The sequence below is a fragment of the Spea bombifrons genome, chromosome 4 (assembly GCF_027358695.1).
Source record: "Spea bombifrons isolate aSpeBom1 chromosome 4, aSpeBom1.2.pri, whole genome shotgun sequence".
Classification (NCBI taxonomy): domain Eukaryota; kingdom Metazoa; phylum Chordata; class Amphibia; order Anura; family Pelobatidae; genus Spea; species Spea bombifrons.
Window position 1 is genome coordinate 33,043,724 of NC_071090.1, and position 14,482 is coordinate 33,058,205.

The following is a 14,482-nucleotide window of genomic DNA, read 5'->3' on the forward strand; positions in this document are numbered from 1 at the left end:
TCTTACACTATGTTACACTCTCTTACACTTTGCTGCTGTCTCTTACACTCTGCTTCTGTCTCTTACACTCTGCTACTGTCTCTTACGCTCTGTTACTGTCTCTTACACTCTACTACACTCTCGTACACTCTGTTACTTTCTCTTACACTCTGTTACTGTCTCGTACACTCTGTTACTGTCTCTTACACTCTCTTACACTCTATTACACTCTGTTACTGTCTCTTACACTCTCTTCCACTCTGCTGCTGTCTCTTACACTCTGTTACTGTCTCTTACACTCTGTTACTGTCTCTTACACTCTCTTACACTCTCTTACACTCTCCTACACTCTGCTACTGTCTCTTACACCCTCTTACACTCTGTTACTGTCTCTTACACTCTCTTACACTCTCTTACACGCTGTTACACCCTCTTACACACTGTTACTGTCTCTTACACTCTCTTACACTCTGCTACTGTCTCTTACACTCTGTTACTGTCTCTTACACTCTGCTACTGTCTCCTACACTCTGTTACTGTCTCTTTCACTCTGCTACTGTCTCTTACACTCTGCTACTATCTCTTAAGTTCTGTTACTGTCTCTTACACTCTACTACACTGTCATACACTCTGTTACTGTCTCGTACACTCTGTTACTGTCTCTTACACTCTGTTACTGTCTCTTACACTCTGTTACTGTCTCTTTAACTCTGTTACTGTCTCCTATACTCTGTTACACTCTCTTACACTCTGCTGCTGTCTCATATACTCTGTTACTGTCTCTTACACTCTGTTACTGTCTCTTACACTCTCTTACACTCTCTTACACTCTCCTACTCTCTGCTACTGTCTCTTACACCCTCTTACACTCTGTTACTGTCTCTTACACTCTGTTACACTCTCTTACACTCTGTTACTGTCTCTTACATTCTCTTACACTCTGTTACTGTCTCCTATACTCTGTTACCGTCTCTTACTCTCTGCTACTGTCTCTTACACAGGTTTACGATGTCTACGCGAAGAGATCCCCAAAGACGTTCACAGTATACTGAGATCATTCGGGACTATGTGATCCCAGAGGACGGTACATGCCATGTGACACTCTCTTACACTCTACTACACTCTACTACACTCTACTACTGTTTCTTTCACTCTGCTACTGTCTCTTTCACTTTATTACTGTCTCTTACACTCTGTTACTGTCTCTTACACTCTGTTACTGTCTCTTACACTCTGTTACTGTCTCTTAAACTCTTCTACTGTCTATAACACTCTCTTACACTCTGTTATTGTCTATTACACTCTGCTACTGTCTCTTACACTCTCTTACACTCTGTTACTGTCTATTACACTCTGCTACTGTCTCTTACACTATCTTACACTATGTTACACTCTCTTACACTATGCTGCTGTCTCTTACACTCTGTTACTGTCTCTGACACTCTGTTACTGTCTCTCACACTCTCCTACACTCTGTTACTGTCTCTTACACTCTCTTACACTCTGTTACACTCTCTTACACGCTGTTACACTCTCTTACACTCTGTTACTGTCTCCTATACTCTGTTACTGTCTCCTATACTCTGTTACACTCTCTTACACTCTGCTGCTGTCTCATATACTCTTTTACTGTCTCTTACACTCTGTTACTGTCTCTTACACTCTCTTACACTCTCTTACACTCTCCTACACTCTGCTACTGTCTCTTACACCCTCTTACACTCTGTTACTGTCTCTTACACTCTGTTACACTCTCTTACACTCTGTTACTGTCTCTTACATTCTCTTACACTCTGTTACTGTCTCCTATACTCTGTTACTGTCTCCTATACTCTGTTACACTCTCTTACACTCTGCTACTGTCTCATTTACTCTGTTACCGTCTCTTACTCTCTGCTACTGTCTCTTACACAGGTTTTCGATGTCTACGCAAAGAGATCCCCAAAGACGTTCACAGTATACTGAGATCATTCGGGACTATGTGATCCCAGAGGACGGTACATGCCATGTGACACTCTCTTACACTCTACTACATTCTACTACACTCTACTACTGTTTCTTTCACTCTGCTACTGTCTCTTTCACTCTGTTACTGTCTCTTACACTCTGTTACTGTCTCTTAAACTCTGCTACTGTCTATAACACTCTCTTACACTCTGTTACTGTCTATTACACTCTGCTACTGTCTCTTACACTCTCTTACACTATGTTACACTCTGCTACAGTCTATTACACTCTGCTACTGTCTCTTACACTCTGCTATTGTCTCTTACACTCTGCTACTGTCTATAACACTCTCTTACACTCTGTTACTGTCTATTACACTCTGCTACTGTCTCTTACACTCTCTTACACTCTGTAACTGTCTCTTACACTCTCTTACACTCTGTTACTGTCTATTACACTCTGCTACTGTCTCTTACACTCTCTTGCACTATGTTACACTCTCTTACACTCTGCTGCTGTCTCTTACACTCTGTTACTGTCTCTTACACTCTCCTACACTCTGTTACTGTCTCTTACACTCTCTTACACTCTGTTACACTCTCTTACACGCTGTTACACTCTCTTACACTCTGTTACTGTCTCTTACACTCTCTTACACTCTGTTGCACTCTCTTACACGCTGTTACACCCTCTTACACACTGTTACTGTCTCTTACACTCTCTTACACTCTGCTACTGTCTCTTACACTCTGTTACTGTCTCTTACACTCTGCTACTGTATCTTACAATGTGCTATTGTCTCTTACACTCTGCTACTGTCCATAACACTCTCTTACACTCTGTTACTGTCTATTACACTCTCCTACACTCTGTTACTGTCTCTTACACTCTCTTACACTCTGCTACTGTCTCTTACACTCTGCTACTGTCTCTTACACTCTGCTACTCTCTCTTTCACTCTGCATCTGTCTCTTACACTCTGCTACTGTCTCTTACACTCTACTACACTCTCGTACACTCTGTTACTGTCTCTTACACTCTGTTACTGTCGCGTACACTCTGTTACTGTCTCTTACACTCTGTTACTGTCTCTTACACTCTCCTACACTCTGTTACTGTCTCTTACACTCTCTTACACTCTGCTACTGTCTCTTACACTCTGCTACTGTCTCTTACACTCTGCTACTTTCTCTTTCACTCTGCTTCTGTCTCTTACACTCTCCTACTCTCTGTTACTGTCTCTTACACTCTCTTACACTCTGCTACTGTCTCTTACACTCTGCTACTGTCTCTTACACTCTGCTACTCTCTCTTTCACTCTGCTTCTGTCTCTTACACTCTGCTACTGTCTCTTACACTCTACTACACTCTCGTACACTCTGTTACTGTCTCTTACACTCTGTTACTGTCGCGTACACTCTGTTACTGTCTCTTACACTCTGTTACTGTCTCTTACACTCTCCTACACTCTCCTACACTCTGTTACTGTCTCTTACACTCTCTTACACTCTGCTACTGTCTCTTACACTCTGCTACTGTCTCTTACACTCTGCTACTCTCTCTTTCACTCTGCTTCTGTCTCTTACACTCTCCTACTCTCTGTTACTGTCTCTTACACTCTCTTACACTCTGTTACACTCTCTTACACTCTCTTACACTTTGTTACTGTCTCTTACACTCTCTTACACTCTGCTACTGTCTCTCACACTCTGCCACTGTCTCTTACACTCTGCTACTCTCTGTTTCACTCTGCTTCTGTCTCTTACACTCTGCTACTGTCTCTTACGCTCTGTTACTGTCTCTTACACTCTACTACACTCTCCTACACTATGTTACTGTCTCTTACACTCTGTTACTGTCTCGTACACTCTGTTACTGTCTCTTACACTCTGTTACACTCTCTTACACTCTGTTACTGTCTCTTACACTCTCTTACACTCTGCTACTGTCTCTTACACCCTCTTACACTCTGTTACTCTCTTACACTCTGTTACTGTCTCTTAAACTCTGCTACTGTCTATAACACTCTCTTACACTCTGTTACTGTCTATTACACTCTGCTACTGTCTCTTACACTCTCTTACACTCTGCTGCTGTCTCTTACATTCTGTTACTGTCTCTTACACTCTGTTACTGTCTCTTACACTCTGTTACTGTCTCTTACACTCTCCTACACTCTGTTACTGTCTCTTACACTCTCTTACACTCTGTTACACTCTCTTACACGCTGTTACACTCTCTTACATTCTGTTACTGTCTCTTACACTCTCTTATACTCTGCTACTGTCTCTTACACTCTGCTACTGTCTCTTACACTCTGCTACTCTCTCTTTCACTCTGCTTCTGTCTCTTACGCTCTGTTACTGTCTCTTACACTCTACTACACTCTCGTACACTCTGTTACTGTCTCTTACACTCTGTTACTGTCGCGTACACTCTGTTACTGTCTCTTACACTCTGTTACACTCTCTTACACTCTGTTACTGTCTCTTACACTCTCTTACACTCTGCTGCTGTCTCTTACACTCTCTTACACTCTCCTACACTCTGCTACTGTCTCTTACACCCTCTTACACTCTGTTACTGTCTCTTACACTCTCTTACACTCTGTTACACTCTCTTACACGCTGTTACACCCTCTTACACACTGTTACTGTCTCTTACACTCTTACACTCTGCTACTGTCTCTTACACTCTGCTACTGTCTCCTACACTCTGTTACTGTCTCTTTCACTCTGCTACTGTCTCTTACACTCTGCTACTATCTCTTACGCTCTGTTACTGTCTCTTACACTCTACTACACTGTCATACACTCTGTTACTGTCTCGTACACTCTGTTACTGTCTCTTACACTCTGTTACTGTCTCCTATACTCTGTTACTGTCTCCTATACTCTGTTACTGTCTCCTATACTCTGTTACACTCTCTTACACTCTGCTGCTGTCTCCTATACTCTGTTACTGTCTCCTATACTCTGTTACTCTCTCCTATACTCTGTTACACTCTCTTACACTCTCCTACACTCTCTTACACTCTCCTACACTCTGCTACTGTCTCTTACACCCTCTTACACTCTGTTACTGTCTCTTACACTCTCTTACACTCTGTTGCACTCTCTTACACGCTGTTACACCCTCTTACACACTGTTACTGTCTCTTACACTCTCTTACACTCTGCTACTGTCTCTTACACTCTGTTACTGTCTCTTACACTCTGCTACTGTCTCCTACACTCTGTTACTGTCTCTTTCACTCTGCTACTGTCTCTTACACTCTGCTACTATCTCTTACGCTCTGTTACTGTCTCTTACACTCTCTTACACTCTGTTACTGTCTCTTACACTCTCTTACACTCTGCTGCTGTCTCTTACACTCTTTTACTGTCTCTTACACTCTGTTACTGTCTCTTACACTCTCTTACACTCTCCTACACTCTGCTACTGTCTCTTACACCCTCTTACACTCTGTTACTGTCTCTTACACTCTGTTACACTCTCTTACACTCTGTTACTGTCTCTTACATTCTCTTACACTCTGTTACTGTCTCCTATACTCTGTTACTGTCTCCTATACTCTGTTACACTCTCTTACACTCTGCTACTGTCTCATTTACTCTGTTACCGTCTCTTACTCTCTGCTACTGTCTCTTACACAGGTTTTCGATGTCTACGCAAAGAGATCCCCAAAGACGTTCACAGTATACTGAGATCATTCGGGACTATGTGATCCCAGAGGACGGTACATGCCATGTGACACTCTCTTACACTCTACTACACTCTACTACACTCTACTACTGTTTCTTTCACTCTGCTACTGTCTCTTTCACTCTGTTACTGTCTCTTACACTCTGTTACTGTCTCTTAAACTCTGCTACTGTCTATAACACTCTCTTACACTCTGTTACTGTCTATTACACTCTGCTACTGTCTCTTACACTCTGCTATTGTCTCTTACACTCTGCTACTGTCTATAACACTCTCTTACACTCTGTTACTGTCTATTACACTCTCTTACACTCTGTAACTGTCTCTTACACTCTCTTACACTCTGTTACTGTCTCCTATACTCTGATACTGTCTCCTATACTCTGTTACACTCTCTTACACTCTGCTACTGTCCCATATACTCTGTTACTATCTATTACTCTCTGCTACTGTCTCTTACACAGGTTTACGATGTCTACGCGAAGAGATCTCCAAAGACGTTCACAGTATACTGAGATCATTCGGGAGTATGTGATCCTAGAGGACGGTATATGCCATGTGACACTCTCTTACACTCTACTACACTCTACTACTGTCTCTTTCACTCTGCTACTGTCTCTTACACTCTGTTACTGTCTCTTACACTCTGTTACTGTCTCTTACACTCTGCTACTGTATCTTACACTGTGCTATTGTCTCTTACACTCTGCTACTGTCCATAACACTCTCTTACACTCTGTTACTGTCTATTACACTCTGCTACTGTCTCTTACACTCTCTTACACTATGTTACACTCTCGTACACTCTGCTGCTGTCTTTTACACTCTGTTACTATTACACTCTCTTACACTCTGTAACTGTCTCTTACACTCTCTTACACTCTGTTACTGTCTCCTATACTCTGATACTGTCTCCTATACTCTGTTACACTCTCTTACACTCTGCTACTGTCCCATATACTCTGTTACTGTCTCTTACTCTCTGCTACTGTCTCTTACACAGGTTTACGATGTCTACGCGAAGAGATCCCCAAAGACGTTCACAGTATACTGAGATCATTCGGGAGTATGTGATCCTAGAGGACGGTATATGCCATGTGACACTCTCTTACACTCTACTACACTCTACTACACTCTACTACTGTCTCTTTCACTCTGCTACTGTCTCTTACACTCTGTTACTGTCTCTTACACTCTGTTACTGTGTCTTACACTCTGCTACTGTATCTTACACTGTGCTATTGTCTCTTACACTCTGCTACTGTCCATAACACTCTCTTACACTCTGTTACTGTCTATTACACTCTGCTACTTTCTCTTACACTCTCTTACACTATGTTACACTCTCGTACACTCTGCTGCTGTCTCTTACACTCTGTTACTGTTTCTTACACTCTGTTACTGTCTCTTACACTCTCCTACACTCTGTTACTGTCTCTTACACTCTCTTACACTCTGCTACTGTCTCTTACACTCTGCTACTGTCTCTTACACTCTGCTACTCTCTCTTTCACTCTGCTTCTGTCTCTTACACTCTGCTACTGTCTCTTACGCTCTGTTACTGTCTCTTACACTCTACTACACTCTCGTACACTCTGCTACTGTCTCTTACACTCTGTTACTGTCTCGTACACTCTGTTACTGTCTCTTACACTCTGTTACACTCTCTTACACTCTGTTACTGTCTCTTACACTCTCTTACACTCTGCTGCTGTCTCTTACACGCTGTTACACTCTCTTAGACACTGTTACACCCTCTTACACACTGTTACTGTCTCTTACACTCTCTTACACTCTGCTACTGTCTCTAACACTCTGTTACTGTCTCTTGCACTCTGCTACTGTCTCTTACACTCTGTTACTGTCTCTTACACTCTGCTACTATCTCTTACGCTCTGTTACTGTCTCTTACACTCTACTACACTGTCATACACTCTGTTACTGTATCTTACACTCTGTTACTGTCTCGTACACTCTGTTACTGTCTCTTACACTCTGTTACACTCTCTTTCACTCTGTAACTGTCTCTTACACTCTCTTACACTCTGTTACTGTCTCCTATACTTTGTTACTGTCTCCTATACTCTGTTACACTCTCTTACACTCTGCTACTGTCTCATATACTCTGTTACTGTCTCTTACTCTCTGCTACTGTCTCTTACACAGGTTTACAATGTCTACGCGAAGAGATCCCCAAAGACGTTCACAGTATACTGAGATCATTCGGGACTATGTGATCCTAGAGGACGGTATATGCCATGTGACACTCTCTTACACTCTACTACACTCTACTACACTCTACTACTGTCTCTTTCACTCTGCTACTGTCTCTTACACTCTGTTACTGTCTCTTACACTCTGTTACTGTCTCTTACACTCTGCTACTGTATCTTACACTCTGCTATTGTCTCTTACACTCTGCTACTGTATCTTACACTCTGCTATTGTCTCTTACACTCTGTTACTGTCTATTGCACTCTGCTTCTGTCTCTTACACTCTCCTACACTTTGTTACTGTCTCTTACACTCTCTTGCACTCTGTTACACTCTCTTACACTCTGCTGCTGTCTCTTACACTCTGTTACTGTCTCTTACACTCTGTTACTGTCTCTTACACTCTCCTACACTTTGTTACTGTCTCTTACACTCTCTTACACTCTGTTACTGTCTCTTACACTCTGCTACTGTCTCTTACACTCTGCTACTCTCTCTTTCACTCTGCTTCTGTCTCTTACACTCTGCTACTGTCTCTTACGCTCTGTTACTGTCTCTTACACTCTACTACACTCTCGTACACTCTGTTACTGTCTCTTACACTCTGTTACTGTCTCGTACACTCCGTTACTGTCTCTTACACTCTGTTACACTCTCTTACACTCTGTTACTGTCTCTTACACTCTCTTACACTCTGCTGCTGTCTCTTACACTCTGTTACTGTCTCTTACACTCTGTTACTGTCTCTTACACTCTCTTACACTCTCCTACACTCTCCTACACTCTCCTACACTCTGCTACTGTCTCTTACACCCTCTTACACTCTGTTACTGTCTCTTACACTCTCTTACACGCTGTTACACTCTCTTACACGCTGTTACACTCTCTTACACGCTGTTACACCCTCTTACACACTGTTACTGTCTCTGACACTCTCTTACACTCTGCTACTGTCTCTTACACTCTGCTACTGTCTCTTACACTCTGCTACTGTCTCTTACACTCTGCTACTCTCTGTTTCACTCTGCTTCTGTCTCTTACACTCTGCTACTGTCTCTTACGCTCTGTTACTGTCTCTTACACTCTACTACACTCTCCTACACTCTGTTACTGTCTCTTACACTCTGTTACTGTCTCGTACACTCTGTTACTGTCTCGTACACTCTGTTACTGTCTCTTACACTCTGTTACACTCTCTTACACTCTGTTACTGTCTCTTACACTCTCTTACACTCTGCTGCTGTCTCTTACACTCTGTTACTGTCTCTTACACTCTGTTACTGTCTCTTACACTCTCTTACACTCTCCTACACTCTGCTACTGTCTCTTACACCCTCTTACACTCTGTTACTCTCTTACACTCTGTTACTGTCTCTTAAACTCTGCTACTGTCTATAACACTCTCTTACACTCTGTTACTGTCTATTACACTCTGCTACTGTCTATTACACTCTGCTACTGTCTCTTACACTCTCTTACACTCTGTTACTGTCTATTACACTCTGCTACTGTCTCTTACACTCTCTTACACTATGTTACACTCTCTTACACTCTGCTGCTGTCTCTTACACTCTGTTACTGTCTCTTACACTCTGTTACTGTCTCTTGCACTCTCCTACACTCTGTTACTGTCTCTTACACTCTGTTACACTCTCTTACACGCTGTTACACACTCTTACATTCTGTTACTGTCTCTTACACTCTCTTATACTCTGCTACTGTCTCTTACACTCTGTTACTGTCTCTGACACTCTGCTACTCTCTCTTTCACTCTGCTTCTGTGTCTTACACTCTGCCACTGTCTCTTACGCTCTGTTACTGTCTCTTACACTCTACTACACTCTCGTACACTCTGTTACTGTCTCTTACACTCTGTTACTGTCGCGTACACTCTGTTACTGTCTCTTACACTCTGTTACACTCTCTTACACTCTGTTACTGTCTATTACACTCTGCTACTGTCTCTTACACTCTCTTACACTATGTTACACTCTCTTACACTCTGCTGCTGTCTCTTACACTCTGTTACTGTCTCTTACACTCTGTTACTGTCTCTTACACTCTCCTACACTCTGCTACTGTCTCTTACACTCTGCTACTGTCTCTTACACTCTCTTACACTATGTTACACTCTCTTACACTTTGCTGCTGTCTCTTACACTCTGCTTTTGTCTCTTAGACTCTGCTACTGTCTCTTACGCTCTGTTACTGTCTCTTACACTCTACTACACTCTCGTACACTCTGTTACTGTCTCTTACACTCTGTTACTGTCTCGTACACTCTGTTACTGTTGTTATGGAACCATTATATATATCAGCAAGAAACGCTTATTGCTTTAATGAATATAAGCTGGCCTCGACCAATAAAGGGTTACACCTCACGCAGATACGTGAGAGACGCAAGTAGCAGTGTATTCAGTTATCTATATTTTACTAACCGCAAGCGCCATTCTGGCTATATCTTGTTGCAGGAAAGTATCTAATATTTGTTTCTAACGGTTTTCTGCCTTTCTGCCTATTTCCGCATAGTTTCAGGATTAACCAATTAATAAGCTTTACGTAACCTGACGTCCCTTTTTTTCTGGACACTATATAATCTATAATATAAACAAAATAAAGCAGAGTGATTTTGGACCTGACCCAGAGTGTGTCGTGTGTCTTATTTTTCTCTCCGTGCACGTACATTTATATTCACATAATTTGGAGCAGTTCAACAATTGAAGAAAGGCTTTATTGGAAAGCATCCAAAACAGTTGGCGCCCAACGTGGGGCTCGAGGAAGCCGTACCTGTCGGAGGTCCCTCCCGGGGAGAGTTCACGCCGTGAGCTGACGATTAGACCCTGGGACTGCAGCCCAGTTACAAGGTAAGATCGTTTCTTATCTACCTTGTGTGTCTCTCGTTACTCACGTGTGTATTCGGAGGAGGGAACTCAGGTGGTTGACGCACCCTCGAGAGGCAATAAAAGAACCCCATGTAAATCTACTGTATAATCACTTGTTGAACTGTGGTGCCTCCCTTTTGCTGGCGAGCACACTGTTTCGGAAAGGTTTCGGAAAGTGTTTCAAGTCTACACCGGATCAACCCAGTTGCTCTGATCCCAGACGGTGCTGTAAGACTAACACTAATTTGGACAGCCTAGTCGTCTGTCCCTAGCACACTGTAGAAATCGGTAAAGTGTTTCAAGTCTACACCTGATCAACCCAGTTGCTCTGATCCCAGACGGTGCCGTAAGACTAACACTATTTTGGACAGCCCAGTCGCCTGTCCCCAGTGCATAATATTACTACAGTGTGTGTGTGCCTCGCTCGTATCAGAAGGTTTCGGACGGTTGCGGACAAGGTTACGATACCGCTGCGGAATGGGGAACGATAACAGCGTTCCAAGTGGGTTCTGTACTCCCTCCCAATTAGTTGCTGACAGACGAGGGAAAAGATACATTAAGCAATTATCTAAGTTGGAAAAACGATATAAAGTACCCAGAGGAGGAACCTTATCAATTTGCACCTGGCAAAACCTCCTAAATGAAAAAGCAGGAAAATTAGACGACGACGGATTGAAAGATACTGTTAAAATCTGGCTAGATTGTAGCAAAGAATTTAAATCGTTAGATGGCGAAGAAATGTATGATGAAAAGCACTCAAGATATCTGTGTAAAATTCCAATGTCTTATACGCCACAGCTCTATAATGGCGCCGAGTCGTCGGACAAGGGGTGGAGCTGCCCAGCCTGTAATGCAATGACGTCAGGAAGCCGTCGCTCTTGTCTGTACTGTGAGGCCCCCCGCCCCCCGTCTACTCCGGCTACTGTGTCGTGTCTGACACAGACACCAGCGCCATCTTGTGACGCACTTCACCAACTGTCTTCAGTGGAAAATCCCCACCAATTGCCTGCCCCGCCTTCCATGTTAAATCCGGTACAGGCATCGGCGCCATACAACGCCCAAAATTCTGGCCTACCTCCAGCTCCGTTATCTTCTATGTCTATTCCCACAGTGTCATTGTACCCAGTAGTTAATCCGGATGGCACATTTGTATTACCTACCCAGATTACAGCACCCAGACATATGGTCCCAATCATGATAATGGCAAGCGGTGAGGAAACAAAGAAGGAAAATATATCTACTAGTGCTGTTATGCTTCCGGCCCAACACCAGGCTGAGGAAGGCCTACTACTCCAGGAAGGCAAAACACTAGAAAAACCTCAAACAGTACTATTTCCACCCACTCCTCCCGTAGTTACACCCCCGGTACCTACACCCAGCACTACTGTCCCGTTAATGATGATGGGCCCAGGCGACAGTCCAGAAGGGGAGGAAATAGATACGACCGAGGGCGCAACAGCTGCCCCAACCCAATCCGATGCCGACAGCAGTATGATACTTAAAAAGGGAAAAAGGTTACCTAGACCGAAACCAATAACTAAACCCCAAAGAAGAACTAAGCCCAAACACACACAGTCCCCCTTGGTGGGTTTTGACCCACCTGTTCTCCATGCTGAGGAGATGGGAGCTAGGCCTAAGCACCAACCTATTTTCACTGATGAAGAAATAGGCACTCATGACAGTCTATCAGAAGAAGAGGGCTCAGAGGAGGGGGAGGAATCCCAAAGTATTTACCAGAGCTTACCTTTTGTACGTTCTCCTATAGGCCATCGCCGTATAAGATATACTCGACAATCTGATACCGAACAGCCCTCAAGTACGTCAGCCCCTCAGCCACCATCCATGGGGAATACAAATCCCAATAATCCGTTTTCTTCTCAATTCGCTGAAATTATGTCTGCAGCTATAGTACAAGCCACCCGACTCGCCACAGAAAATGCTACTCCACGAGATGGTCTCGCTTCCACGGAGCCGCGTTCCAAGTATGTAGCATTCAATCCGCAACAACTGTATACAATCGTCAAAGATCTCCCTGAACCTGATACACATCCAATGCCATTTTATCGAAAAGTTTCACAGGCCTGGACTACCTATGGATGTACCTGGTCTGACCTTGTTAGTATTGTCCAAGCCAAAGCAGGAGACTACGCAGATCTTATTCTCAACCAAATTATACGAGACCCATCTTATCTACCTTGCGATCCCAGATCCACTGAATCAGGTCAACAGTTTATCAAGCAATTGGAAATCTGGGCGAAGGACAGATTGTCCGAACAAACAGTATCTCTACAGGATATAACTCAAGAAAAAGGAGAGTCAGTGGAGAAATATGCCTACAGAATCAAACGACATTTTCGTGATCTAGGATTCTCACTCCAAGAAGTGGCACATATTCGTATGTTGGGTCGTGCCTTTGTAGACGGCCTCCATTCTGATCTCAACAAAGTACTCACTACCTGCCGCCCGGAATGGAGGTCAATGGATCTTGAAGTCCTTATACAGGTTGCTAAAGGATTGGAGGCAGGAAACAGCAAGAAAAAGTCCGCCATCATGGCGGTAATGACCGGAGCCGACGCCACTAATGAAGCCACGGACAGACAGCGACAACCTCGTAAATGTTTTGGATGCGGAAAAGTCGGTCATCTTAAAAGAGTATGCCGTAGTCGCCATCTGTGGGCCGCTTATCAAGCCCAGAACCAAAACCAGAACCAGAACACTCTTCCTCCACCTCCTCCTCCTCAGCCATAGGAAATAGGCGAGCAAATGGAGGAGGGGGACTCTATTTGCATGGCCGTCTCCGCCCCTCCTTCCGGCCCTTCCCCTAAGATCACTCTTGATGTAGCCGGAAAACCTTGCTCATTTCTTGTTGACACTGGCGCTGCTCGTAGCGTGCTTTGTGAGACGGATGCATTACCATCCTGGCTATCTGATATACAACTCCCCTGTAGTGGGTTAGAAGGCGTGGTTCAACACAACCCACTCACACGCCCCTTACCCGTCACAAGCTCTTCAATACATCTGCCTTCATCTACTCTAGCTCAATTTGTGGTCAGTGCCACTTGCCCTTTCAATCTTCTAGGAGCGGATTTTCTCAGCAAAATCCAAGCCAATATTACCTTCACTGACAAAGGAACTGTCACTCTCAACACTGCTCTTGCCCCTGAAGAAACCTGTATGCTTATGGCAGTAGTACATGATCCTGGTGCCGAAACCTGGGATAATCTATTTAATTCTTTGAATACCATGCTAGACCATCTTCCAGCTACCCTATGGGCCTCTGGACCTATGGACATTGGACGTCTCAATGTCCCACCGGTACAAGTTGTGCTTAAGGATCCTAATGTTCTTCCATACAAGGCCCAATATCCTTTATCAGTGGCCCAACTAGATGCAATATCTATTCAAGTAGCTGCACTCCTAGAATCCGGTGCAATAATACCTACTACTTCTCCTTGCAATACTCCGCTGTATCCAGTCAAAAAGAAGCAGATCAAAGGCCAACCTCCAGTGTACAGGATGGTACAAGATTTACGCGCTGTCAACGAAGCCACGGTTCTGGATACCCCTATTGTGCCAAATCCACATACTCTTCTATCCAGTATTCCACCTACGGCATCCTGGTTCACTGTAATTGATCTTGCTAATGCCTTTTTCTCCATTCCATTACACCCTTCGTGTCAATATCTTTTTGCATTCACACATGCTGGTCGGCAATACACCTGGACGGTGATGCCACAAGGAGCTCAAAACAGCCC